This window comes from Miscanthus floridulus, chromosome 8 (assembly GCF_019320115.1).
Source record: "Miscanthus floridulus cultivar M001 chromosome 8, ASM1932011v1, whole genome shotgun sequence".
Classification (NCBI taxonomy): Eukaryota; Viridiplantae; Streptophyta; class Magnoliopsida; order Poales; family Poaceae; genus Miscanthus; species Miscanthus floridulus.
In genome coordinates this window covers 219,959,217-219,984,111 of record NC_089587.1, presented here as the reverse complement: position 1 = coordinate 219,984,111, position 24,895 = coordinate 219,959,217, and the positions used below count along the sequence as shown (strand labels likewise).

The 24,895-nt window shown below is 45.4% G+C and overlaps 1 pseudogene; it reads left to right on the top strand.

Moving 5' to 3' along the window:
- Positions 1–5,277: 5,277 nt before the first annotated feature.
- Positions 5,278–14,071, top strand: LOC136470671 (potassium channel AKT3-like; annotated as a pseudogene).
- Positions 14,072–24,895: the final 10,824 nt, after the last annotated feature.

Sequence of the window (24,895 nt, the reverse complement as noted above, 5' to 3'; positions counted from 1 at the left end):
GCTTCTATGACATGGTTCATCAGCTTTGCTTAGCGCATAGGTCTTCACTTCTAGGACCTTCTCAATGTATAGATCTTTGGCTTCTAAGGCCTTCTCAGCATGCATGTTTTCATTTTTGGTACTATCAGAAGTGTTTACTCTAGCAATATAGATCAACGTATTCATGCATAGGGAATCAGAAGGGTAGCACACAAGACAAAGGGTTTATACTAGTTTAGGTATGTGGTACCTATCGACAAAAGATGCTCGGTAGTCCACCAAGGGGGCTACCTACGATGGTAGATTGATCAGAGAGGTGAGCGAGATCAGGAGCAAGATGGTCACAAGACACAAGATTTATACAGGTTCAGGCCATCAGCTTGGCGTAATACCCTAATCCTGTGTCCCATCGGTTTGTATTGGCTATTGTATATAATTGTTGTAACACCCTCGGTGTTACACCCTAAATCATACTAAAACATGTCATGAGCATCATGTTTATGTGTTAATGTATGTGATAGAATGTGTAGATAAATTTCTTATAACTTAAAATGATCAACAAAAATGCTAAATAAAAGTTGATTTAATAGCTCATGTATATCAAGTAGGGTTGAAAACCAATTTTTATTAAGCAAAAATACTATAGAACATGTGTGTGATACTTAAATAAAGTTTGGAGTACAAACTTTGTAGATGACAGTAAAATACTTGCTATTGAAAAATGATATTACTAGCTAATATTTCTACTAGCCTAGAAATTGTAAATTGAAATCAAGTTTAGCTCAAAAACTTAGAAAATTTTCAAGTTTGTCAACAGCAAGACATTGCTATGTCTAGCAAATTATTTTGAGAGATTGGGTTAAGGGTTGGTGTAGTGTTATAGCTCAATTTGATAGTCTTACATGCCATCTTGAGTATGGTGAAGATGGTTTGGCTACTGAAACAATCGTTTAGTTATTTTGGATGCTTTAAAATTCATGCACGCCACATTCTTGGGCTGGCTCGTAGAGTGGACACGGTCACCAGGCTCGGGCGCTCAGCATCATCATGTAGGTCGTGCGTGCACGCATTGTCATGCGTGGCCGACTGTGGCTACCTCTGGCCTAGCTACGGCTCGGCCACCGCTGGCCCCACTACGTGGAGCCATCGCTGTTGTCGCCTGCCTCGCCCCATGTCACGATGGAGCCGCTATCGGTGCCATCACATCACCATCGCATCCGCACTACTACCCTGCCTCACATTGCCACTACCAATGCCACTGTGATGCTGTGCTGTGCTACCGCTCGCCTTGTCCTCACATGCACATTGGTTGTCCCCGCTGCCTCGTGCCGTCGCCTTGCCTTAATGGCGCTACGGCTGCGCATGTCGCGCATGCATGTGTTCTGGCCGCATTGTCACGTAGTGGGTGCATAGACGCCACCTCATGTTTGGCCAACCACCTGCCACCAAGGCGAGGACGAGTTGAGCCAGACCTACCCCTCCCTCTCTGCCACCATGACCGATCGACCCCGCTTGCTTAATTAGGCATGGTTGAGTCACCATCGCTCAATTCATCGTGTCCCTGGGTCGCCGTGCGCTGGGTCACCGGGGGTACGCGCTGGTGAATTGGGGAAAAGCCAGGTGGTTAAGTGAGAAGGTTTGAGAGAGGGGAAAATAGCGTTAGGACTTAGTTGTGATTCAGGAGAAGATTGAGGTCTCTTTTGCAAAGTTGTCGATGTGCGCGGGATTTCCCCGCCACGGGCCGTCTTTGTGTGGGCCAGCCTCACGTGGGCTGTGCCTACGGGCCGTTGCTTGCCCGCGTGCTGTGTCATGTGGGCCGCATGAGAGATTTTATTTTTCTTTTCCTAAGGAATTAGAAATAGTTTTCTAATTTAATTTTTGAGCTAATCTTTGGTAAATCATATAAAATCATGTAGGTGTTCAAAAATTATAAAACAAATTTTGTTAGATTCCTAAAATTGTGCTCTATCTATTAGTGTATTGATTTCATATATATATATGGATACTAGGAGCTATTAAGTCATTTGAGAGTGCTTAATATTATTAGGTTAAATGTTGTAGGAATTTTTGTGGTAAATTGGTGAGAGCTTTAGTCCTAAAATTTTTATGGTAGCTTCATTGTATTATTATGTGCTCACTGTAATTTTTATAGCCTTAGAATAGACTAAACATTAGGGTAGTAAATGCTCTTTGTTTTAAATATATATTAAATTATTAGTAGAAATAAATATATATCCTCCATTTGTAAAGCTAGGTGTTTGTTAGTTAAACCCAACACTTTGCTTCGTAAAGATGATAGTTAGCTTAGTGCCTTAGTCATGAGAGCTAGCTTAGTGGCTTAGTATGTGTATTCTTATTTTAAGAGTTGTTGTTGCATAAATACTAAGTGTTGCATCATCATCGCTTGCATGTAGAGAACGAGTTGGTGGAGATCGTGACCACCAACGATCTCGAGTTCGAGGAGATCATCGAGGAGTACGAGGAGATTCTCATGTAGGATGAGGTCCTAGAGTCGCCACCGACTGACTCAGCTGACACCGCGCCTGCCCAAGGCAAGCCCTGGTGCATAACCCCTTATTTTTTGATAATCACTGTTTATATATGTATGTGCATTTACGTTACAGGAATTTTATGGAAACCACATGCATAGATATACCTGTCGTAAGAGTCTTACTAGTATAGGTTTGAGTAGCTGCTATGCTTAGGTTTTGGTAGCATGAGTAACCTAACGTTACTCACATTAGGTGATTATTATTACTCTCATAATAAAATGATGAAAGGAAAAATACAGACAGAGTAGGGATATGGTATGGGTATTGGTGGGTGTAACAGGTTATGTCCCATAGCCAATGGGGCTTAGCTTGGTTACACTGTTTTCCCTATTCGTGTTGATTAAGGACCGTTCGTTGCTATGGATGGTAGTCAGGTCACAGACTTATTATCTTGAGCACATACTTGCTTATAGGAGCGGAAAGGCTCATTACGCTCTTGTCGTAGATTCCGGCTCTTTCCAAACTAACTGATTGGAGGTGGGGAAAGGTGGAGGTCTAAGCACCATGCTGAGACTAGGTCTCAAGTGTGGGGGCTTGGAGTCTAAGTTTGGATGAGGACCTAGACCCCTCGACAGGAGTGGAATGGGTTGGTCTTATTTGTGCCTGGGGTATAAATGGGACATGTGTTTCAGGGTACCTAGCTAGGATACATTGGTTTGTGAATCACCGTTTCCATGAGACGGCATGACTTGGTTATGGTCTAGCACCGTAGTAAGAATTAAAAGATGAAAGATGGTGAAATGGTTCTGATTGTTCAACCCTTGCTTGAAAGTAAAACATATGCTTACCTGGAATGGTAAGCTAATGATGTAATCTTGACTGCTAATAAAACTTGACTGTTAGGATGAACTATTAGTAATGCTTTTCGCAAACAAAAAGAAAACAACAAACCCATATTGCCTATCATACTCCTTGGAGTCGGGAAATTATTCCCACTAGTCGGGTAAGTGTTGCGAGTACATTATGTACTCAAGGTTTATTTTACCCCTGTTGCAGGTGCTGCTTGAGGAGTAGCTCTTGTGTGGAGGATTCTTCTGGTGGGCACAGATGGATCCTTGTATCATTTCCGTTGGATGTTTATTTTTATTTCACTGTTTAATTATCACACTCTAAACTCTGTTATTGTAATAAATAATTTCTAAGAACTCTTGTTGTATGAAATGGACTAAGTATTGTAAGCTCATACTCATTATTGGATTCTAGATATAAAACATGGATTGTTTTGAGTTCTCCCTTAGGGTGTGCTCGATGAAACTGTTCGATGTAGCTCACTTTCGAGGTGCTTAGTGTCTAGTGGAAGACGAGCGTCTCCAAAAGTGTGCTATTTTGGGCAGTTCTTCCATAATTGCGTGTGTTTTGAGGGGGTCCCCAACCCACCTTATATAGCCTAGTTGGTAGGGTTACATGCCGATCAGGTCAGAGTTCGATCGGGTAAGAGATAATCTATACATGGAATCATACATTCGGCATATCCTAATAGATTCTAAGCGATCTTCAGGATGCCACTGAGATGCCTTGCGGCGTGCACCGAGCTTTGTCGTGCACTGCAAGCCTTTGTCTTGTGGGCTGGACCATCTCTGTTGGTGTAGCCCATGTGCATCGCCATGGGTACTTGGGTCACACCCCCCACAGCTAGTCACCGAGTGCCTTGTATCTGCTTGTTAATGCCATCTTGATCAAGTCCGAGCAGTTTGCCATGAAGCCAATCAGTTCAACTGAAGATCCAAGTGATGAAAATGAAAGCCAACTAGTGTAGCTGGTGACCTGAGAGGTGAAAATGCTTGCTGACCAGCTTAACTGTCCTACTAACCTATAAGGACGGTTGTCGACTAGTTTGGCTACCCGGAAGACCTCAAACTTAGCCAAGTGAGGATCACCAATTAGGATGTAAGGAGCTCAAGACAAAAAATTGAGAATTCTTGGTCGATGAAGTGTGCACACTTATGTGCCAGCTGCAATTGCACCAATGACGAGGTCACCAAAGCAGAGCATAGGTATTTTCATGACAGACTTGGCGTAACCAGAACATCATGAAAAAACCAGCACATGCATAGCAAGATGCATTGTACACAATGTAGTCCCCAAGCCTGCTAGAAGATGAATGATGAATCTTGTAGTAGGTCGAGGAAAAATATGTAGTCGCCATCATAGCTGAGTATGCAACAAATTTTTGGTGTTGCCGAAGAAATTAAGCCATTAAGAAACCAGTACATTCACCACAAGATAAAGTGTATACACTTAGTCCCTAAGCCTGCTAAAAGATGAATAATGAATCTTGTAGCAGGGTCAAAGAAAAGCCTTAAAAATATGTCCCTAGACTGGAGAAAATCGTGTACTCAGTAATTGTGGCACACAACAATTCACCATGTACTTATTAATGGAGCAGATTAAGAAAATAGGCCGCCCGTTGGTGGCTTCCTGGCGAAGGCAAACAACGGCCCGTTGAACGGCCCATTAGTGAAGAAACAGAGAAAATAGAGAGACACGCAATTATTGTGGCTAACGTGTGCGCGGGGCGTGGTGACTGTGGGAGCGGGCGTTCGCTGTGCGGCATGGTTTCCCAAAAATCCTAGAGATGAAACGGCGAGGGCGAATCGTTATAAACCCATCGCAGTTCTAAAGTAGACGCCCCATTTCTCCACTTGCCCCCTCATCTTCATCATGCCTCATGTTCTGTCAGCTGCAACCACTCTGCCATTAGAGCAAATCCAAGCACCAAGCCACCACCACTCCCTAGATCTGCTCAATGGCATCGAAGAGAAGCTGTGGGGGCTCAAAGAAGGCAGTGCACGAGATCAACCATGATGAGGAGTGGGTGCGATCCATCAGCAATGAAGCAGCGCTGAACAACCTGGTGGTGTACGACATGTAGCCCGATAGGACGACAACAAGATGGTGGCCGGTGGCTGGTGATGACTTTCCCACTCCCTGTACTGATGAGTTGGTTGTGTTCGAGGTTTATTTCTTTCGTTGATTTGGTGTTCCTGTTCATCCTTTCTCCACAATATGATTACTTATTATTCACGTTGCAGGCGGGGCGGGCTCTTAACGAGACCCGCACGCTCGCCCCACAAAGTTTCCCTTTGTGGCTGTAGTGGCCCAGCTACAAATTTTTTGTGGCCCAACGTCTTCGAACCCGCCAAGCCCATTGGGCAATAGACAAAACCCGCAAGATCCACAACAAGCTCGCAAGAAGCCACGCGCACGAGGAAGCGGATCAGAGCATGCCACGATCTGGCGGCAGCACAGAGGAAGGGCAGTCGCATCGCGTGCATGGCTCGCCGCCGCCGGCCACAGTTACGTCGGGAACCAGCCACCACTAGGACGACCGAACGCGTGCGCCACGCCGTTGTGTTGCGGCGGTGGCAGCTCAGGGCGGCTGGCGGCCGGGACCACGAGCAGCCGGTACAGCACCGTGATCGGCGCGCTCCTGCCGCCGCTGGGCGCGCACGGTGACGGGTGTCGACTGCGGCTCCGTCTCCGTCTTCGGAGGTTCATCGTGTCCCCCTACGACCCACGGTACCTGGCATGGGAGAACTCGTTGGTGGCGCTGGTGGCGTACTACGCGTGGGTGGCGCCGTTCGAGTTCGGCTTCCTCCCGGATCCACGCGGCACGCTGGCCATCGCCGACAATGCCGTGAACGCGGCGTTCGCCGTGGACATCACGCTCACTTTCTTCGTGGCGTACACGGACGGCCGGACGTACCTGCTCCAGGACGACTCCCGGCGGATCGCGTGGCGGTACGCCCAGACCTGGCTCGCCCTCGACGTCGCCTCCACCGTGCCCATCGAGGTGTACCGCCGGATCTTGCCACGGCAGGCCAGGGACTACAACTTCTTTGGCATGCTCCGGCTCTGGCGCCTCCACCACATCGGCACCTTCTTCACACGGTACGCACACGCGCACGCTGCTTTCTAGATGGATTGTTCGATGCTTTTTTCTTGAACTGATCAACAATGGCATTGCTTTGCTTGGTTCGTTGATCTCTACCTAGACTGGAGAAGGACAGGAAGTTGAGCTACTTCTGGGTTCGATGCATAAGGCTCATCTACGTGACACTGTTCGCGGTGCACTGCGCGGGGTGCTTCTACTACCTGCTAGTGGATAGGTACCATGACCTGGCGCACATGTGGCTAAGCTCCTCCATGCCGGACTTCAAATAGCAGAGCGTGTGGAAGCGGTATGCGGCGTCCATGTACTGGTCCATCACCACGCTCACTACCGTCGGGTACGGTGACATGCACGCCGTCAACACAGGCGAGATGGTGTTCACCATGCTCTACATGCTCTTCAACCTCGACCTCACCGCCTACCTCATCGGCAACATGACCAACCTCGTCGTCCACGGCACCAGCCGCACTAGGAAATACATACGCACGCACGCTTGTTCTGCCACCGCCGTCGTCAGACGACACCTATAGCCCTGCCGCCCTGACATCTTCTTATCTGCGTGCACCGTCGCCATGGAAATGGACACCGATCGAATGAATGAATCTAGAGGGACGCGATCAAGGCAGCGACGAGCTTCGCGGTGCGGCACCAGCTACCGGCGCGGCTGCAGGAGCAGATGGTCTCCCACCTGAGCCTCAAGTTCAGGACCGACTCGGAGGGGCTGCAGCAGCAGGAGACGCTAGGCGCGCTGCCCAAGGCCATCTGCTCCGGCATCTCGCACCACCTCTTCTTTCGTTCTTCGCCCTCGTCAAGGGCATCTACCTCTTCCAGGGCGTCTCCAACGACCTCATCTTCCAGCTGGTAATTAGTAATTACCATTTACTGTAACGACGCCACCATCAGAGGCATTGGAACCTCCGATCCGTGCAGCTCTGAATACTGTACCATACGTCTTGCGGGACTTACGGGTTTTACATACAAATTTGTTGTTTCCGCGAAACACTTGTCCGCAAGATCACAGCTTTGTGACAAACCGTAAACCTGCTAATAAACTTTGTGGCAAGCAAGGCAGGTTAGCGGCCGGCCGCGAACGAGGCCGCTTACAAGTTGACTTATTATGGCATCAGTCTATGCAATCTTTCCCTGAACTCCATATTTCACGTTGCAATTTTTATCAATTTTTGTGAATCGTATTGGGAATTCTCCCCCATTTTGATCTATTCCACCATTTCTTCTACCTCAAAATCAAGGGGTTCTAGATCTAGGGTGGTTGGCAGTGCCTATCTATAGCTGTAGGATGGGATGGCAAGTCAGTACATCACTATCCCACTGAACACAAATATGAAGTACTAGGCCTGTAGATGGTTCTACATTAGGCAGGTGGAGCCATATGTGCCATGTGATGTCGATCAAGTCCTAGGGAGCGACCCCAAGTGGTTGGACTTGCCTAATTTTGATGGAATCGAGCAGGAGAGGGAGCTCCAGACACTGATAAATCACAAGAGGTTGGATGGAGTTGTGGTGGCGACGAACTTCACCTTCCACCGGATCTTGCCCTATAAAGAGAGGGCACATCCTAGATATGAATTCTGGGGAGACACTAATGGGATCCACAAGGTGCTCGAGGAGATCAATCGGAATGAAGTCATGCATCGCATCATGATGCTGTTCAACCTCGCGAGGTGCGCTTCGATCAAAGACCAGCAAAGGGCATATAGAATCACGAGCCTTCCCCGACGGTAAGAGTTTGCTTGTAACATGTAATTGATCTTTGTCTTTGTACATTGTATTCATTTGCGTTCTTGAAGATTCATGGATAGGACCGGGCGATGTACTTTTTGGCGATGCCATCTGAGGACTGGCCAAGGGTTGTAGACACCCAGCCGAGTAGTCCCTAGCTTTAGTCTAGCTTAGGGACTGGCGAGGAGATGTCGGACGGCACTGGTGATGGAGATGAAGCTGCACAGACTACCTATGTCCATGAGAAACTTCGAGGAAAATGACCTACATAGGATAAGCCATCCCCAAAGAGAAGGAAGAAGTTAGGCTCCTCCCATCATGAAGAGGGGCCAGTGAACATTGGGGGTGCCGCATAGCCCCGATGGTGGCATATGGTACTATCGGACTCGTCCTCTGATGAGACGGTGGTGCTTCCTCCTCTGACCACTGAGGCACCTCTACCAGCTGCATCAGCTAGAGTGGACATGAGGGAGAGGTGCTGAGCATGGGAGTCCACAACCATAGCCCCTAAGAGCGCTCAGATGACCTAGGCGACAACAGATGGGGCGGTGGCCACAGTCCCCGAAACTGCTCTGGCGACCCTGGCAACGGCCACCGAGACCTCTAGGCGTGTCCCTGAGCCTACGTAGGTGACCCCAGGAGTAGCAGCTGAGACCACCAGCCTAGGGAATTTGGAGACTCCAACTAGCCCTGCTGCTGGATAGGGTGGCTCTAGGCGAGCGTGCCGCTTTAGGACAACACGATGAGAATCACAGTTGTAAGTGTTTCTTCCATTGTGTTACTTTGTTAAGTTGATATTATTGTTTGACGAATCTGTTTCACTAGCTTAGCATGGAGACCACTACAGAGCTACACCCATCAGTTGCTGATGATGGTCAGCGTGAGGCAGAAACTAGAGCTCCCAATGCTACACAAGGACAAGTGGGAGTAGACCTAGGCGTCCTCATTGTGGAGGAGCCATCGGCTACCGGGCTGACCTCCCCTAGTGGTGGGCGCATGATGAGGGTGACCCCACGGATGTGCTAGGTGATGAAGGGGCATGGGCCATGACAGGTGGGCCGATGGAATCTACGGGAGCAGGAGCGGAGACCGCAGGGCCCATGATGGGAAGCACAACATAGAATCCTCCCACGACCATGGTGCATGCAGTGCCCAAGACATCGTTGGTGATGGAGGTAAGCCCCGAACATTCTATCCGGGCATAGCAGGGTCTGAGGAGATCTCCTCTGAGGATAGCTGCTATAGAAATTAAAGAAATACCATGGGAGCCTACTCGACCTCCTCAAGTTTTCCGCACGGTTATCCGGCGTAGAGACGAATTTGATTTGCTAGAAGAGGAGGATGCAACCACGGAGGTGAAGAGGTTGAGGGCCGACCTACCGGCAATGATGGGCCGGATTGAGGTAAGTTGATAACTATCTTGTTTGCTGCGTTCTGTCATGGATATATTTTTTGACAGATTGCTTCTGTAGAACGTGATGAAGACGTCCGAGCAACGCCGGTGGAAACTGGATGAGATGGCTCCGGTCCTAGAGAACAAGGAGTTGCAGTCGACGGTGAAGGACCTCAAGGTGAGGCTGACCTAAACACGCCATCAAGAAGAGGACTTGAAGGTTAAAGTCCTAGCGTTGGAGAAAGAGCACCAACTGCTAGAGGTAGAGAACCGGTCGTTGACCGAGCGGTTTAGTCATAGTTCCAACTAGCAGAAGGGTAAGATCTCCAGCGCTCACCCTATGACTGTTTGGTGTCATTACTTGCTTATGCACCTTTTCTTATGTAGAGCTAGAGATAGAGCTTAGCCTTTCTCGTGAGGCCGTCGCCCAACTCCAGAAGGAGAAGGAAGAGGTGGAGGAGAAAACCGATAGGGTCATGAGGGACCATGAAGGTGAGGGTAACTTTTGTAGAATCCATTCTTGTAGTGCTAGGAACATGCTCCAACATGTTAATGCCTTGTTGCAGAGTATCGGTATAATGCCCAAGTGCAATTTAGGGTCTTTGGAGACCAGGTGAAGGCCCAGGAGGATAAGCTAGTGGCAGTAATAGCAGGGATCAAACCCATACTCGACTATGTCAGCTTTGAACCACCCGAGGGGGCAACGTGGCTGCCTGGCGACATGCCCCCCCCGACCGATCCTAGATCGGTGCTAGAGGGCCTGGGTGGACTTCAAGGAGTTCACACACAGCGCCGCCCAAGGAGCTGTCATCCACATACTCGCGGTGCTACGGTCGCATTATCCTTCAGTGAAACCTAAAGTGATAATGACTGGTTATGCCCGAGGGATGAGTGCGGATGAAAATCTTGAAGCTAGGAGGACACGAGTTGGAGAAAGCAGGCGGTGAAGCTTGCCAGCGATGTCGACCTATTCGAAGAAAGACCAAAAAATGCCTAGTTGATTAGGAGAAATACTTATGTTTGAATTATGTACAGTGTCTTAGCGACTTTTGTTGAACACTAAATGTTGGTTTTGAAGCTATGTTTAGTTCATATGTTAGATATGTGTCGACATAGAATTTTTCGTCTCCGTGCCGAGGACACACGCAACAAGCCAAAAGGGTCTGCTCAATGGAGTAGATCCGCCTAGCTTCAGCGCAAGGGTGGTCGATCCTACACAATCCTCCTGAGATGTGCTAGTCAATTTGACCCTACAATTGACAAGGAGAGAAAGCTCATCAGTAATTAAGGGCAGAACATGTTGGTGTTGCCAGACAGTCCCAAATGTGTGGCTCGGAGAGCTGATATGAGAGGAGATCAACTAAATAGTCGATTCCAGCATATTCGTAAGAATAAATCAATTAAAACTCATGGGGTCGTATAAGAAGAATCAGTTATCATTTAGGATAAATATTATTTAAGCAAATATTAATCAATGGTAATAAGATATCAATGATGATCGGTTTATACTGAGCCAATGATTATAAGTAACCAAACTCCTTTTTGTATAAAGAGACAATTCAATACCACTTAACCATTTAATAAAGATAAATCTAATGAACATGTTAGATCTCATCCATCACCATGACCAGTGGGGCATGAGGTAGATTCAAGCAAGCCATAGTAACAACAATAGACTCGACGACCCTAACTCATTACCAATATCAGTGGGGCATGAGGCAGAATCATGCAAGCCATAATACAATAATAAGATCATGGGGCTAACATATCTTTCTAACTTATCTCTACTTTAATGATCTCATAATGTGAACTATTCATGAAAGCGCTCGATATTGGCTAAACAGCCAATTCAGGCATAGCACACAATTAAGGTCATGCCTTCTCAGGAATGGGTCTACCAACTAACAATCCCCACTCCATGGTGCCAATAGTGGGGAGAGAGGCAGAATCCCACAGGCCATGATGACGAGCCATGGAACAGGTTTTCATTAACTAATAGATCTACTCAAGATTGGACATGCCTTAACCGCACGCCATGCATGATTAAGATTGATGCAAAACAGCCTATAAAAACATAACTCATCGCTTAAGATGTAGATTAGATCAATTTTAAATTAGCAAATGATGAGTTAAACAAGATATAAGGCCGATCCAGATCAATCTCAATCGGGCAGAGTGATATTGCTGTAATTAGATAAACGATGAAAGCAATAAGTAATATTGGTAACTTAATGAATCTACCAAAGACTACCATACTAAGGTAGAGCCGATAACTTGACCTTGATCTAATTCAAGCAGTGGGGTGTGAGGCAGAATCACACATGCCATACTTGAATTAGACAAGAGTCGATAACTAGCCTATACCAGAGTCATAGTGGGGGTCGACCAGATCGATGCAACTATACAAACAAAGGTATAAACCATGATGGTACTTACAGACAAGAAGTGGAGGTTGACCGGATCGATGCAGTCGTACTCGCTAAAGAACTCACCGAGATCTACTCTACTCCTACTTCTAAGGGGTGACCTGAGCCGAAAAAAGTAATTGACTTATATTTGATTGATTATTATCTTTACAATAGTTAGGGTTTGGTATTTATATCCAGAGTCTAAACATGAATCCTACTCAAGCATGATTTGTTACAACATTTGGCATAAAATGAAAATATTTCTAATTTAAGATAACTTGGACTCTAATCTTTCCCTTTTTGTAGAGTCCAACATGTCTTGTCCCAGCGTCAATCATAGCCTCTATCGTTATCTACTCATGCTATTTGAAGAAAGCTAATTCTAGTGCTGCATCCGAATCAGCTGGTTCCGATCCGCACACAATCGATTCCTTGCTGACATGATTTTGGGAGCTCTCGAGCTTCTGAGATCCTCCTTCCAAATTCTAGTGTAAACACATGCCCTCCAATTTTGGGATAAAAGTATTTTTATTCCAAAATTATCCTTTCTACATCCCTGATTGGTCCACAGTCACGGGTAGAGAACCTTGATCTAGGGTCCACCATTTGTCGCCGCTTATGTCCATTCACGAGCCTATACCTCAAAACTTTTGCAAGAGCACCACTATTTTATGGGCATTTGGATTCATCTTCCTAGACTGGCTATAAAATGCTCGTCTGACCCTAGCGAGAGCAACTTGACACTTCAGCTATGTTTTTCTTCCATCCATCTTTTCGAGTGCTCCCAACTCCGCTGGACCCTCTATGGCCTATCTCTTTAAAGATCTTGAGCGGTTAGAAGAATTCTTGTGCATAGGGTGATTGTGTCACCCATTCTAGCACCTTGTTGAGCAAGAGGATCAGCTGCTACAGCTAAAAGAAGTCTTATGACACGCCTATGTCTTCTCACCATGCTCGTAAAGTTGTTCTAGTGTTTGCAAGGGCTAGAATGTGTGGACACTTTTCTCTTGTTCGTTCCATCAAATGCCTATCGGGAGAACCACAAGCTTCTTTCTAGCGGTTTCCCTAGTCATCGAGAAACCTGTGGGTATCTGCTAGTCAGACAGCCTTTCCCTTTCTTTGGCATAATCTTATTAATGGGCCGATGTGACTTGGTTTATGATGATCCTCGGCCTTGTGGGGATCCGGACTTTCTTTAATCCAAAAGAAGCCTTGGTGGGTTGATCTTTGCTCCATGTAAATTCTTTGTATCTGTCCCACGATGCTTCATAACTTGGGGAAGTGATAAGTTCGAATCTATTACCTTTCTATTATTCGTCCCCTGAATTCCTGTTGTGTTGATCCATTTTTGTCTCTAATTTCAATTTCATATCTCCGGCGAAACTGATTTTGCCTTCCTGGGCTATATATACGGGCCATGGCTTAAGGTCGAGCAACAATCCACTTCGTCTCAATCCCTTCGCATCCTCAATATAGCCCCTGTTGTTTCTGTAACCTTGAGATCATGGAAATCAGCAAGAGGTCTGCTGAGGGCGCTCTCGATGGATCTGTAACATCGCACCAGCGCATTCATCATCGAGAGGGTGCAGCCCGTGATGCACCCACTGCCTCAGGTCATAGGGCTGACTCTGTTCAGCCTCTGGGGTCTTCCTTATCAATAGCTTATTGCCAGCTTCCTTGCTACCTAGGGCGGCGGATCGGCAATGATGACCTGCTTGCCACCATTGACAGCCACGACCAGAGTCTTGCCGAATGTCTTTCTCTCGCAGAATCAACCCTAACCATGGCTTGATGCCGATCGCCTCTCATGGTTGATTCAGTAGATGATAAATTGGCCAAAGCCGAGGCTAGAATCATGGGTGAAACATCATAACCTTTGTTTTGTTTCAACTTCACCTTTAGGATTCTGATCATCTCCCTTTTGAACTTTTCAGATTTGTCCACTCAACTGGAGAGCCTTCAACTAGCTGCGGAGTACGCAGTAGGATTTGTCAATGCTAGAGGTGCCATCCCAATAGTTCACCTATATGACATCCCGAATCACATCAGGGAGGTCGCTCTTCATGGTGTCCATCATGGTGCTACCACGGCGTTGGCTGCTGCATAGGCTCATTCTAGCCATAATCTTCGGCTTCTTCCTCATTGTTTTCTAGATGCGGTGCACCCTGGGGATCACGAGCATTTGACTAAGGATTTCCTTAGCGCTGCCGACTCCGTGGCCTTCAACACCCTGGCCGATGATATAGTAGGCAAAGTGTCTTCTAGACCATAACTTGTAATAGGTGGTATTTAGCAAACAATTTCTTTGTCTTGAGTGATTTCTCCTTTGTTTTATATTCCACATTACACGCATCACTCTATCAGCATAATCGATATGCAATATACCGACTTTCACCCCTTCAGGTTTACTTTCTCGCTAGCAACGATACCCTTCCGGTATCGGCTACTAAAACTGATGACCGGGCAAATCGGTTGTTAAGTATCAATCCAAATGCTAAGGTAATATTCCTTCAAATATTTCCCATTTGATTGCTCTGCCGAATTTTCTTTCTCTTCTCAGTATCTACAAGCATCACCATGTGCATAACATTTGATCTGATAAGGTCCTTCCTAGTTGGCTAACCTTTCGCTGAACCTGCTGTTCCCTAACTTGATCGGTGACTTTATTTTCCTAGACTAAGTCTTCTTCAGAAAATTGCTTGATCTTGACCTTTTAATCATAATACCTTGCAATCCTCAGTTTATTGGCTTCAGTGTTTTTCAAGAGCATGCAGCCGAAGGCACCTCAAGTCTTTAAAGTCATCCATCACAAAATTCTGGTAGACTTTGGCTTGATAAATCATTTTGCAACGTAACACGCCTTGATCTAGTTTGAACTTCCCTAAAGAAAGACTGCATTGTGTTTATGCACAAGTCCATAAGGTGGTCATATTAGCTCCTCTGCTCTTGGTCATCAAGGACAACCTATTCTCAGCCCTCCCCAGAGTCTTGTCTCCCTTTTACATTTTTGAAGATCAGGTCCTGAAGGTGAAACAGGCTCAGAGGAGTTTGTTTGACTATGAAACCCCTTTGGCCAAGGGGCATTCGAATAGGCGGGAGGTTTAAAGAATCACTATAGTTGACTAATCACCTCCGCTTCGGCTAAAGAGCTAATTCTTTTGCAAATAACCGATTCTAGACTCCCGATCTCAATCCCACTTAGGTTTGAAAACACGGCTTTTGTCAAGAGAGCCCTTTGGTCTCCTATCCTCAGTTATATGGCATCGTATTTTGACATTTGTGGAGTGGCGTTTCGCCTTCTATTAATTGTAGTTGCCTTTTGCACATCCCAAGGCTGTCCGCCTATTCACTTCATGTCTTCAAATACCAACCGAGGGCTTTAGCTTCAAACGCCTCTCTATCTACAATTGTTCCTTCGCTTTCCTCTGTCTGCCAAAACCTTACAGTGGTTCAATTACTATTTTCTATAGATTCAATCATTCCTCATGGCCAGGCGAAGGTAATCAAGGTAAGCGCATGGCAGAGGAGATCCCGACAGAAGACATGTCGATGAACCAACGTCTCTAACGCATAAGGTAAGATTGGCAACCCCTGTTCATGATGATGATCTATTCCAACTTGCCTATAAACTCATTGTGAATGACAACCTTCACCCTTTTCCTAGCACTAACAATCCCACCGACACTACATCTTTCGCGCTGGCTTCATCGTCGGGTTCTTCCAACTCGTATAACAGTGATGATGCTCGGTGCTTCTTCCGAGAATGGAGGGTGGCCGAGGACCGCTATTCCGAGGTGATTCGGAACAACAACCAACTGGAGATTCGTCTGGGAGTCCTCCAGGCTGCACTTAATGCAGCGGAGGAGGAGACCAATGCCATATGAGCGTGGCTGGCTGAGTCTGATGCCACAATAGCAGGTAAGATGAGCTCCATGAATGTTCCCATTCTAGTTTCCGTTGCTTTTGTCTTGATATTCTTCTACAATCGCTAGCCCAAACGGTGCAATTGGAGTCTCTTCAATTAGCGGCGAACACGGCCATGAACGCCGTCAATGCCAGGGGTTCCCTCATTGACGCTCATCTCCAAGACATCCTGATCTGTGTCTAGGAGATTTCCCTTCATGGCGTTCGTCATAGCGTGTTGGTGGTGCTAGCTGCGGCGCAGGTCCAAACCGAGCATGATCTCCACACCATGGAGGTTGGCTTCCCGACCAACGATGGACCTGAGGGACATGAAGATCTGATAGAAGATTTCTCCACAGTAGCAGAGGCCATCATGGACATCACACCTACTCAGGATGTGGTGAATAAGGTCTTTGACTAGTTTGTATTTAGGATGAACTGATGAATGAAGACTCCTGTTCCTTTATGATTGTGCTTTAGTGTGACATCCTTGCGTATGACTGTTTTTTATTTTTGTTTTTGCTCTGTAGGTGATACATATCGTATTGACTTTTATTATCTTTGAAGATTTTTACTTTTTGAACTAGAGGCGATACCCTCCTGGTACCGGCTATTGGAGCCAAGAACGAATCGGCTATCAAATTCAGATGTTAGGATAACATCTCTTCATGCATTTTTCATTCCAAAGATCAAACGATCAATCAATCCAAGTCAAGCATCCTATTAAGCGAAATAGAACTTCTCTTAAGAAATCCATTAACTCTGAATCACACTTACATTTTAATTTAGCATTCACATACGTCGGCCTAAACCCATTTCCAATACTTAATGTTTATTTTTCCTTAACTCAATGGTCGACGCGACGCCACAATTATTGATTAAAACAAACTTTCAGAGCCAATTGCTTGAATTGGCTATTGGACTTTAATATTAATCTTAATGAAGCCTCCTTCCCATGTTTTGCTAGAAAGGCATTCGAAGTCTCCTAATTCCCAAAACACTAGATCAGTTGTTGCGATGCTCACAGACTCATCAGCGCAAACCACCTCAACATCATCCCCATGCCATTGAATCAAACATTGATGCATGGTTGATGGCACACAACAATTTGCGTGAATCTAGTCACGACCGAGGAGTAAACTGTATGAGCCATTTCCATCGATGACAAAGAATGTGGTGAGTAGAGTTTTACTCTTGATTGTCAACTCGACGTTCATTGCCCCCCGGGTCTTAGATGTATTCCCTCTAAAGTCTCTAAGCATCATATCGGTCTCAAGCAAATCTCCTGGTCCCTTGCTAAGCTTACGAAAAGTAGTGTAAGGCATAAGATTGACAGAAGCACCTCCGTCCACTAACATTTTATTTCATCGGCTTCCCATCAACAAAACCTTTCGTGTATAAAGCCTTCAAGTGTCAATGTTTGACTGGCTTATCAAATATCGCTTGGTGGGTAACCATCAACTTGGCAACCATCTCTTCATACTCTGATTCATCGAAGTCTGAGTAAACTTCCTAACCTATCGGAGCTCTAAATTCTGATGGCAACAGAAAAGCCATTTGGATATTAGCCGATGGTTGCTTCTTATCAGCTATTTGCTTGGTACGCCACACTTGAGTTTTACTAGATGACTAAGCCTGCTCTATCTCCTTATTCCTTAGGCATTGCACTCTTCTCTTCTGGCTTCTTGTTAAACCTCTAGGGCATCATTGGCCTTCCTGCCAAACATGTTCCCTCTGGTTGCTTCTTTCTTTATGATCAGCCCAGTCTTGGTCAATAACTCTTTTTCCCAGCTGATCATGAATACTTTTATTTTTTTAAGCGTCGATCCATGTTATTATGATGAGATTGATCGGTGGTTGATTTGAGATTAACTAAACTCCCAATATTGATTGCTGCATTCTGGACAGTCATGTCTGGTAGGCAATTTTAAACCTTTGTTCCAGCAGTATCTGAAGAAAGAACAATTCTAGTGCGATTCGGCTTGCTTTCTTTCATACCTCTCTTCTTCCAGTTGACGCTGGTATTCTTGATCCTCTAACCATCGCTGATAATCTTTTTTCTTCTGCCACTGCCACTTGTTTAACAGGATCCGAGATGTGACTCGTGGCTTTGTCACTCCATCCTTTGATGTTTCCCCCTGTTCATATCGGCTCCTTTGCTGATTACGATGTTTTCTAATCTCTTTGTATTCATCAGCCGATATTTGCATTTTGGGATCAACTGTTCCCGTTTCTCTTGATTTGACTGATGTTAGAACCTTAGTTTTTCCTTTGAATAGCCCAACATCAACCATATTTTGATCTCCTAGGAAAGGATTATCATCCACCTTCATCTTCCAAGGTGTATCAAACTTGAGCCTCGCTTGCTGAATAGCTCTCTGTATATGCTGCCGAAAAATTCTCCATTCATTGGTGGAATGAGAAGTAGCATTATGGAACTTGCAGAACTTCTTATTCTTCAACTAGTTTAGGGGGCAACATAATATGATTATCTGACAATTTTGATCTTGCCCTTCTCAAGTAAGAAGTCAAAGAGCTTGTCTGATTTTATGACATCAAAGTCATAGCTCTCCTCGACTCCTCTTCCCCAAGGATTTGGCACCATTACTGTCTTCTTGCCCCAATTCCATTCAGCTATAGCAACCTCCTCTTCTTCATCTTCATAGCCATCATCTGCTGATTATGGATCGTAAGCGTCGACTACGGTGGTACTCTTCTAGAATCGGGTATCTCTGCGCATACTCTAGAATTGGCTATTGAGCGCTGCTACTCGTTGAGCCAATTAACTTAAGTTGTCAAATTCTTGTCCTACCAACTTTTCTTTCCATATTAGCAACATTCCTTGGACAGCTAAAGCAGCTAGCTGATCATCGGCCAAGTTCAATGAGAAGCACAAGTTTCTAGTCTCTCAGGAATCTCTGAAGAAACTCAATGCCCGATTCATTAGTCCTCTATCTCATGATTGTCAAATCGGTTATCTTCTTTTCTCCAGTTCCTAGTATAAAAATACGTATGAAACTTCTTTTCTAGGTCAGCCCAATTGGCAATGGAGTTGACTAGTAGTGATGAAAACCAAGTGAAGGCTGGCCCTGACAGGGATAAGCAGAAGAAACGAACTCGATGGGCATCTTCAACTGACGCTTCACCCAATTATGTAAGATACCGACTAACATGTTCTATTGTGCTTGTACTGTCTTAACCGGTGAACTTAGCGAACTCTGGGAGCCTATAATTTGTAGGAAGAGCGACCAAATCATACCATTTTGGATATGGCATTTGTACGAAAAGGTCAGCCCCTTTGGCTTCAGACCGAACTGATTCTTCATCATCTCGGTCACCTTCAGCAGCAACTCATCAGCTTGTGGATTTGAATTTCTCGGTACTTGCTGACCCATCCGTGGATTGAAATCCTGCGTGCCTTGATATCCTAGATTTGGCATCATATGGAGGGTGTTATAATCCAGTGCCATAGTGATAGCCTTCTAGAATCTCAATCTGTTGGGTCCTTTGCTGACTCAGCTGCTTGAAGTCTCTAATTATAGACATAAGGATCTATATCTCTATGGATCCTTTGAATTGATGGTGTTATTTTTTGAGCCGACGACGGTATGTGGCCTGATGTGCCAAAATTGATCACCTGATTCTGACCTTGCTCCACCGGCTGTTGCACATGCTGTATTAATGGTCTAGGATTGTACTATATCTGATTCGTAGTAGTACCTGGAGTTTGTTCAGATGAACCTTGAAGTATGTGGACATCATCATTAGCAGCTGGTGCTGCTTCTTGATGGTTGGTACCGACTTAATTAGTCCCTTGAGTCGATGTATCTGGAATGTTGTAACAAGTCGATCCAACCTGACCAACTAGGAATTCCATGAATTGCCTCTTTCATGGCGTTGTGAAATGCGTCAACGAAAGCTTCATTGCGGCTTGATATGACATCACGAATAGATTTGTCTATGGCTTCCATAAAGAAACACCTATCTTCAGCTTCGACTATATCTGTCTACCCGTGTAGTAGAACTCTTGGTAGTGAAAATTTCTGAATAATTGTGCTGTCACGTGTTTTGGTGTAGGACAACAAACACTTCTTCTAAAATTCTTCTATAGCTTTGCTGATGGTATCCTTATCTTCATCAGGTAGGTCTTCATAATGTACCATAAGGATATTATCATTGTTGTGAGCCGCCATGACAATTATGGTGTCCCACCAGGCGTGCCAGAAACATGTGCCGACATAGAATTTTTGTCTCTGTGCCGAGGACACACGCAGCAAGCTGGAAGGGTCTGCTCGATGGAGCAGATCCGCCTAGCTTCAACGCAAGGGTGGTCAATCCTGCACAATCCTCCCGAGACATGCCAGTCAATTTGACCCTACAATTGACAAGGAGAGAAAGCTCATCAGTAATTAAGGGCAGAACGTGCTGGTGTTGTCAGACAGTCCCGAATGTGTGACTCGAAGAGCCGATATAAGAGGAGATCGACTAAATAGTCGATTCCAGCATATTCATAAGAATAAATCGATTAAAGCTCATGGGGTCGTATAAGAAGAATCAGTTATCATTCAGGATAAATATTATTTAAGCAAATATTGATCAATGGCAATAAGATATCAATGATGATCGGTTTATACTGAGCCAATGATTACAAGTAACCGAACTCCTTTTTGTATAAAGAGACAATTCAACACCACTTAACCATTTAATAAAGATAAATCTAATGAACATGTTAGATCTCATCCATCGCCATGACCAGTGGGGCATGAGGTAGAATCATGTAGGCCATAGTAACAACAATAGACTCGACGACCCTAACTCATTACTAATATCAGTGGGGCATGAGGCAGAATCATACAGGCCGTAATACAATAATAAGATCATGGGGCTAACATATCTTTCAACTTATCTCTACTTCAATGATCTCAGTAATGTGAACTATTCATGAAAGCGCTCGATATCGGCTAAATAGCCGATTCAGGCATAGCGCACTGTTAAGGTCATGCCTTCTCAGGAACGGGTCTATCAACTAACGATCCCCACTCCTACGGTACCAACAGTGGGGTGAGAGGTAGAGTCCCATAGGTCATGATGATGGGCCATGGAACGGTTTTCATTAACTAATAGATCTACTCAAGATCGGACATGCCTTAACCAGCACGCCATGCACGATTAAGATTGACACAAAATAGCCTATAAAAACATAACTCATCGCTTAAGATGTAGATTAGATCAAATTTAAATTAGCAAACGATGAGTTAAATGAGATATAAGGCTGATCCCGATCAATCTCAATCGGGCAGAGTGATATTGCTATAATTAGATAAACGATAAAAGCAATAAGCAATATCTGTAACTTAATGAATCTACCAAAGACTGCCATACTAAGGTAGAGCCGATCACTTGACCTTGATCTAATTCAAGCAGTGGGGTGTGAGGTAGAATCACACAGGCCATACTTGAATTAGACAAGAGTCGATAACTAGACTATACTAGAGTCGTAGTGGGGGTCGATCGGATCAATGCAGTCATATAAATAGAGGTATAAACCATGACGGTACTTACAGACAAGCAGTGGAGGTCGACCGGAGTCGATGCAGTCGTACTCATTGAAGAACTCACCGAGATCTACTCTACTCCTACTCCTAAGGGGTGGCCAGAGCCGAAAAAAGTAATTGACTTGTATTTGATTGATTGTTGTCTTTACAATAGCTGGGGTTTGGTATTTATACCCGGAGTCTAAGCATGAATCCTACTCAAGCACAATTTATTACAACCTTTAGCATAAAATGAAAACATTCCTAATTTAAGATAACTTGGACTCTAATCTTTCTCTTTTTGTAGAGTCCAGCATGTCTCGTCCCAGTGCCAATCATAGCCTCTGTCGTTATCTGCTCAAGCTATTTGAAGAAAGCTGATTCTAGTGCTACATCCAAATCAGCTAGGTTCCGATCCGCATGCAATCGATTCCTTGCTGACATGATTTTGGGAAGCTCTCGAGCTTCTGAGATCCTTCTTCCAAATTCTAGGTGTAAACAATATGATGTATGTGCTCTCCAGCTAGTTTTGTATTGCGTCACCAACCCTGACTAGCTCCGAAGCTCTATAGCGTTGAGTGGCTGGCAGCCCTTGTATGCATAAGAGAAGAGAGCATCAGCCAGGGAGCCGCTGTTGACTATCCATAGCGTAGAGCATGGCTCATGCATGTGTAGGAGGAAGTCAAGACTAGGGCCGCTTCTAGGATGGCATGGGTAAAAATGTAGCTGGTCGGTGGCCTTAGTAGGGCATTTATCAGTGATTAAACTCACGAAGAGTCAGTGAATAGTGCGTTGTGGAGTTGTTAAAATTATGGAGAGCAACCGGAAAGTTAACGTTTGGAGAAATAAAGTGAAAAACTAGAGAAAATGTGGAGAAGCTATTTGTAGCGGCAAAAATAATGGAGGACACAATTCGGAGAACATAATTGGCGAAATCTTTATTGAATCATCAAATATAGAGAAATACATATCTTTGTTTCAAGGGTAGAAGCGCTTAAGGAGATCGATATGCCAAGAGTTTGGGACATCGACCCCCTTGGAGTCATAGAGCCGATAAGACCTTGGTCGGGTGACTTTCTTGATGATGAACGTCCCTTCCTAATGGGATGATAGCTTGTGCAAGCCATCGGTCTTCTGCTTTCGATGGAGAACCAGATCTCCAACCGTGAAGGAGCGCTCATGGATGTTGCGATTGTAATATCCCCACAAGCCCTCTAGGTATTTGGCTATATGGACACATGTAACTAGGTGCTCTTCTTCAAGGCGATCCACGTCTTCGTGCCGAGCAGTAACCGACTATTCTTCATTAAAATTCTCAACCTGTGGTGTGCGGAAGGTGATGTCGGCTGGTAGGACGGCCTTTGAGCCATACACCAAGTAGTACGGGGAGACACCGGTGTTATGACTAGTCTGAGTCCGAAGTCCCTAGACGATGGCTGGCAACTCCTTCAGCCATCTACCCAGGTGCTTCTCATCTTTTTTGTACAGTCTCTTCTTTAGGGCATCAAAGATCATGTTGTTTGCCCATTCAATCTGGCCATTGGCTCTAGGGTGGGCAACCGAGACGTATTTGATAGAGATGTGCTAGTCCTCATAGAAATCCCAGAAGTCATTGCCAGTGAAAGTAGAACCCAGATCGGTTATGATGTTATTCGGTAGGCCAAAGCGATGCATGATGTCTTCAAACAGCTCGACTGCCTTCTTTGCGGTTGTGGTGACAAGGGGTTTGTACTAAATCCATTTGGAGAACTTGTCTATGGAAACGTATACATATTTGAAACCTCCTAGAGCTAGCTTGAAAGGTCTGATCATGTCTAGTCCCTAGCATGTGAAGGGCCAAGATGCAGGGATGGTCTGAATGGCTTGTGCTGGCACATGTATCTGTTTGGCAAAAAAATGGCAACCTTCACAGCATTGAATGAGTGCCTCAATGTTTGCTACGATGGATGGCCAATAAAAACCAGCTCGGAAAGCCTTGGTGACCAGATTTCTAGAGGCGACATGATTGCCACATGAGCCAACGTGGATCCCGAGCGGTAATTTTTCACCCTCCTCTTGGGTGATGCACTTCTACAATAGCTCTTCCTTAGCGTTCTTCCACATGGCTTGCCATCCATGAGCACATAGTGCTTGCTATGATGAATGAGTCATTCCATCTCTATTCTATTGATCGAGACCTCAGCTATGGTGAGGTACTTGATGAACTGCTCTCTCCAACCAGAGCTAGGGGTAGGCACTGCTTGGACTAACTACTTGGAGAGAGGCATTTCATCGACTGGTTACTCTTCCTTGATGGATGGAGTCACCAGATCTTGGACAAACACACCTACTAGGACTTTAGCTCTAGAAGACCCAAGTTTAGACAGGCGATCGACTGCTTGATTAGCATCACAAACGATATGATGGAACTCGATGCCGTAAAATTTGCCTTCCAATTTTCTAATCTCGGTGCAGTAGGCATCCATGTTCTCACTGGTGCAGGACCAGTCCTTGTTAATCTGATTGATGACCAAGGTGGAGTCGCCAAAAACCATGAGTCAGTTTTACGCCGATATGAAGGCCATAGAGGCATGCTTCGTATTCGACGGCGCTATTGGAGGCTAGAAAGTGGATCTGGAGTACATAACTTAGCTCATCCATGGATGGAGTAATGAATAGTACACCTACCCCGGCGTCTTCAATGTTGAGAGCCCCATCGAAATACATCTGTCAATGCTCGGGGCGATCGGCCGGGATCGGCTCTTGGATCTCAGTCCATTCAGCGATAAAATTTGCCAGAACTTGTGACTTGATGGTCAGCCAGCTCCTGAACTTGATGGAGTAGGTGTCGAGCTCGACCGCCCATTTGATGATACACCCACTGGCTTCTTTGTTGCAAAGAATGTCACCAAGAGGGAATTCGGTGACTACGATGATCTTGTAATACTCAAAGTAATGGTGGAGCTTGCGGGATGTAATCAGGGCCGCATATAGAAGCTTCTAGACCTAGGGATACCGAGTCTTAGACTCATTAGGACCTCACTAATGAAGTAAATAGGTTGTTGGACCTTGTACGCATGCCCAGCCTCCTTGTGCTCAACGACGATAGCTGTGCTGACAACCCAAGAGGTCACGACGATGTAAGCTAGTAAAGTCTCACCAGATTAAGGTGTGGTCATAATTGGAGGTGAAGTGAGGAACTATTTGAGTTCAATGAAGGCCTTGTCGACCTCTTCCATCCACTCAAAATGCTCATTAGCCTTCAACAGCTTGAAGAAGGGGAGACCTTTCTCACCCAATCACGATATGAAGCGACTCAGGGCCTCCATGCATCTCGTAAGCTTTTGGACATCTTTGACGTAGGTCGGCTACTGCATTCTGGTAATGGCTGAGACTTTCTTAGGGTTCTCCTCGATCCCTTGAGCACTGATGATGTAGCCTAGAAGGATACCTGATGGGACACCAAATATACACTTGGTGGGATTCAGTTTCCATCAATATAATTTGAGAGCTTT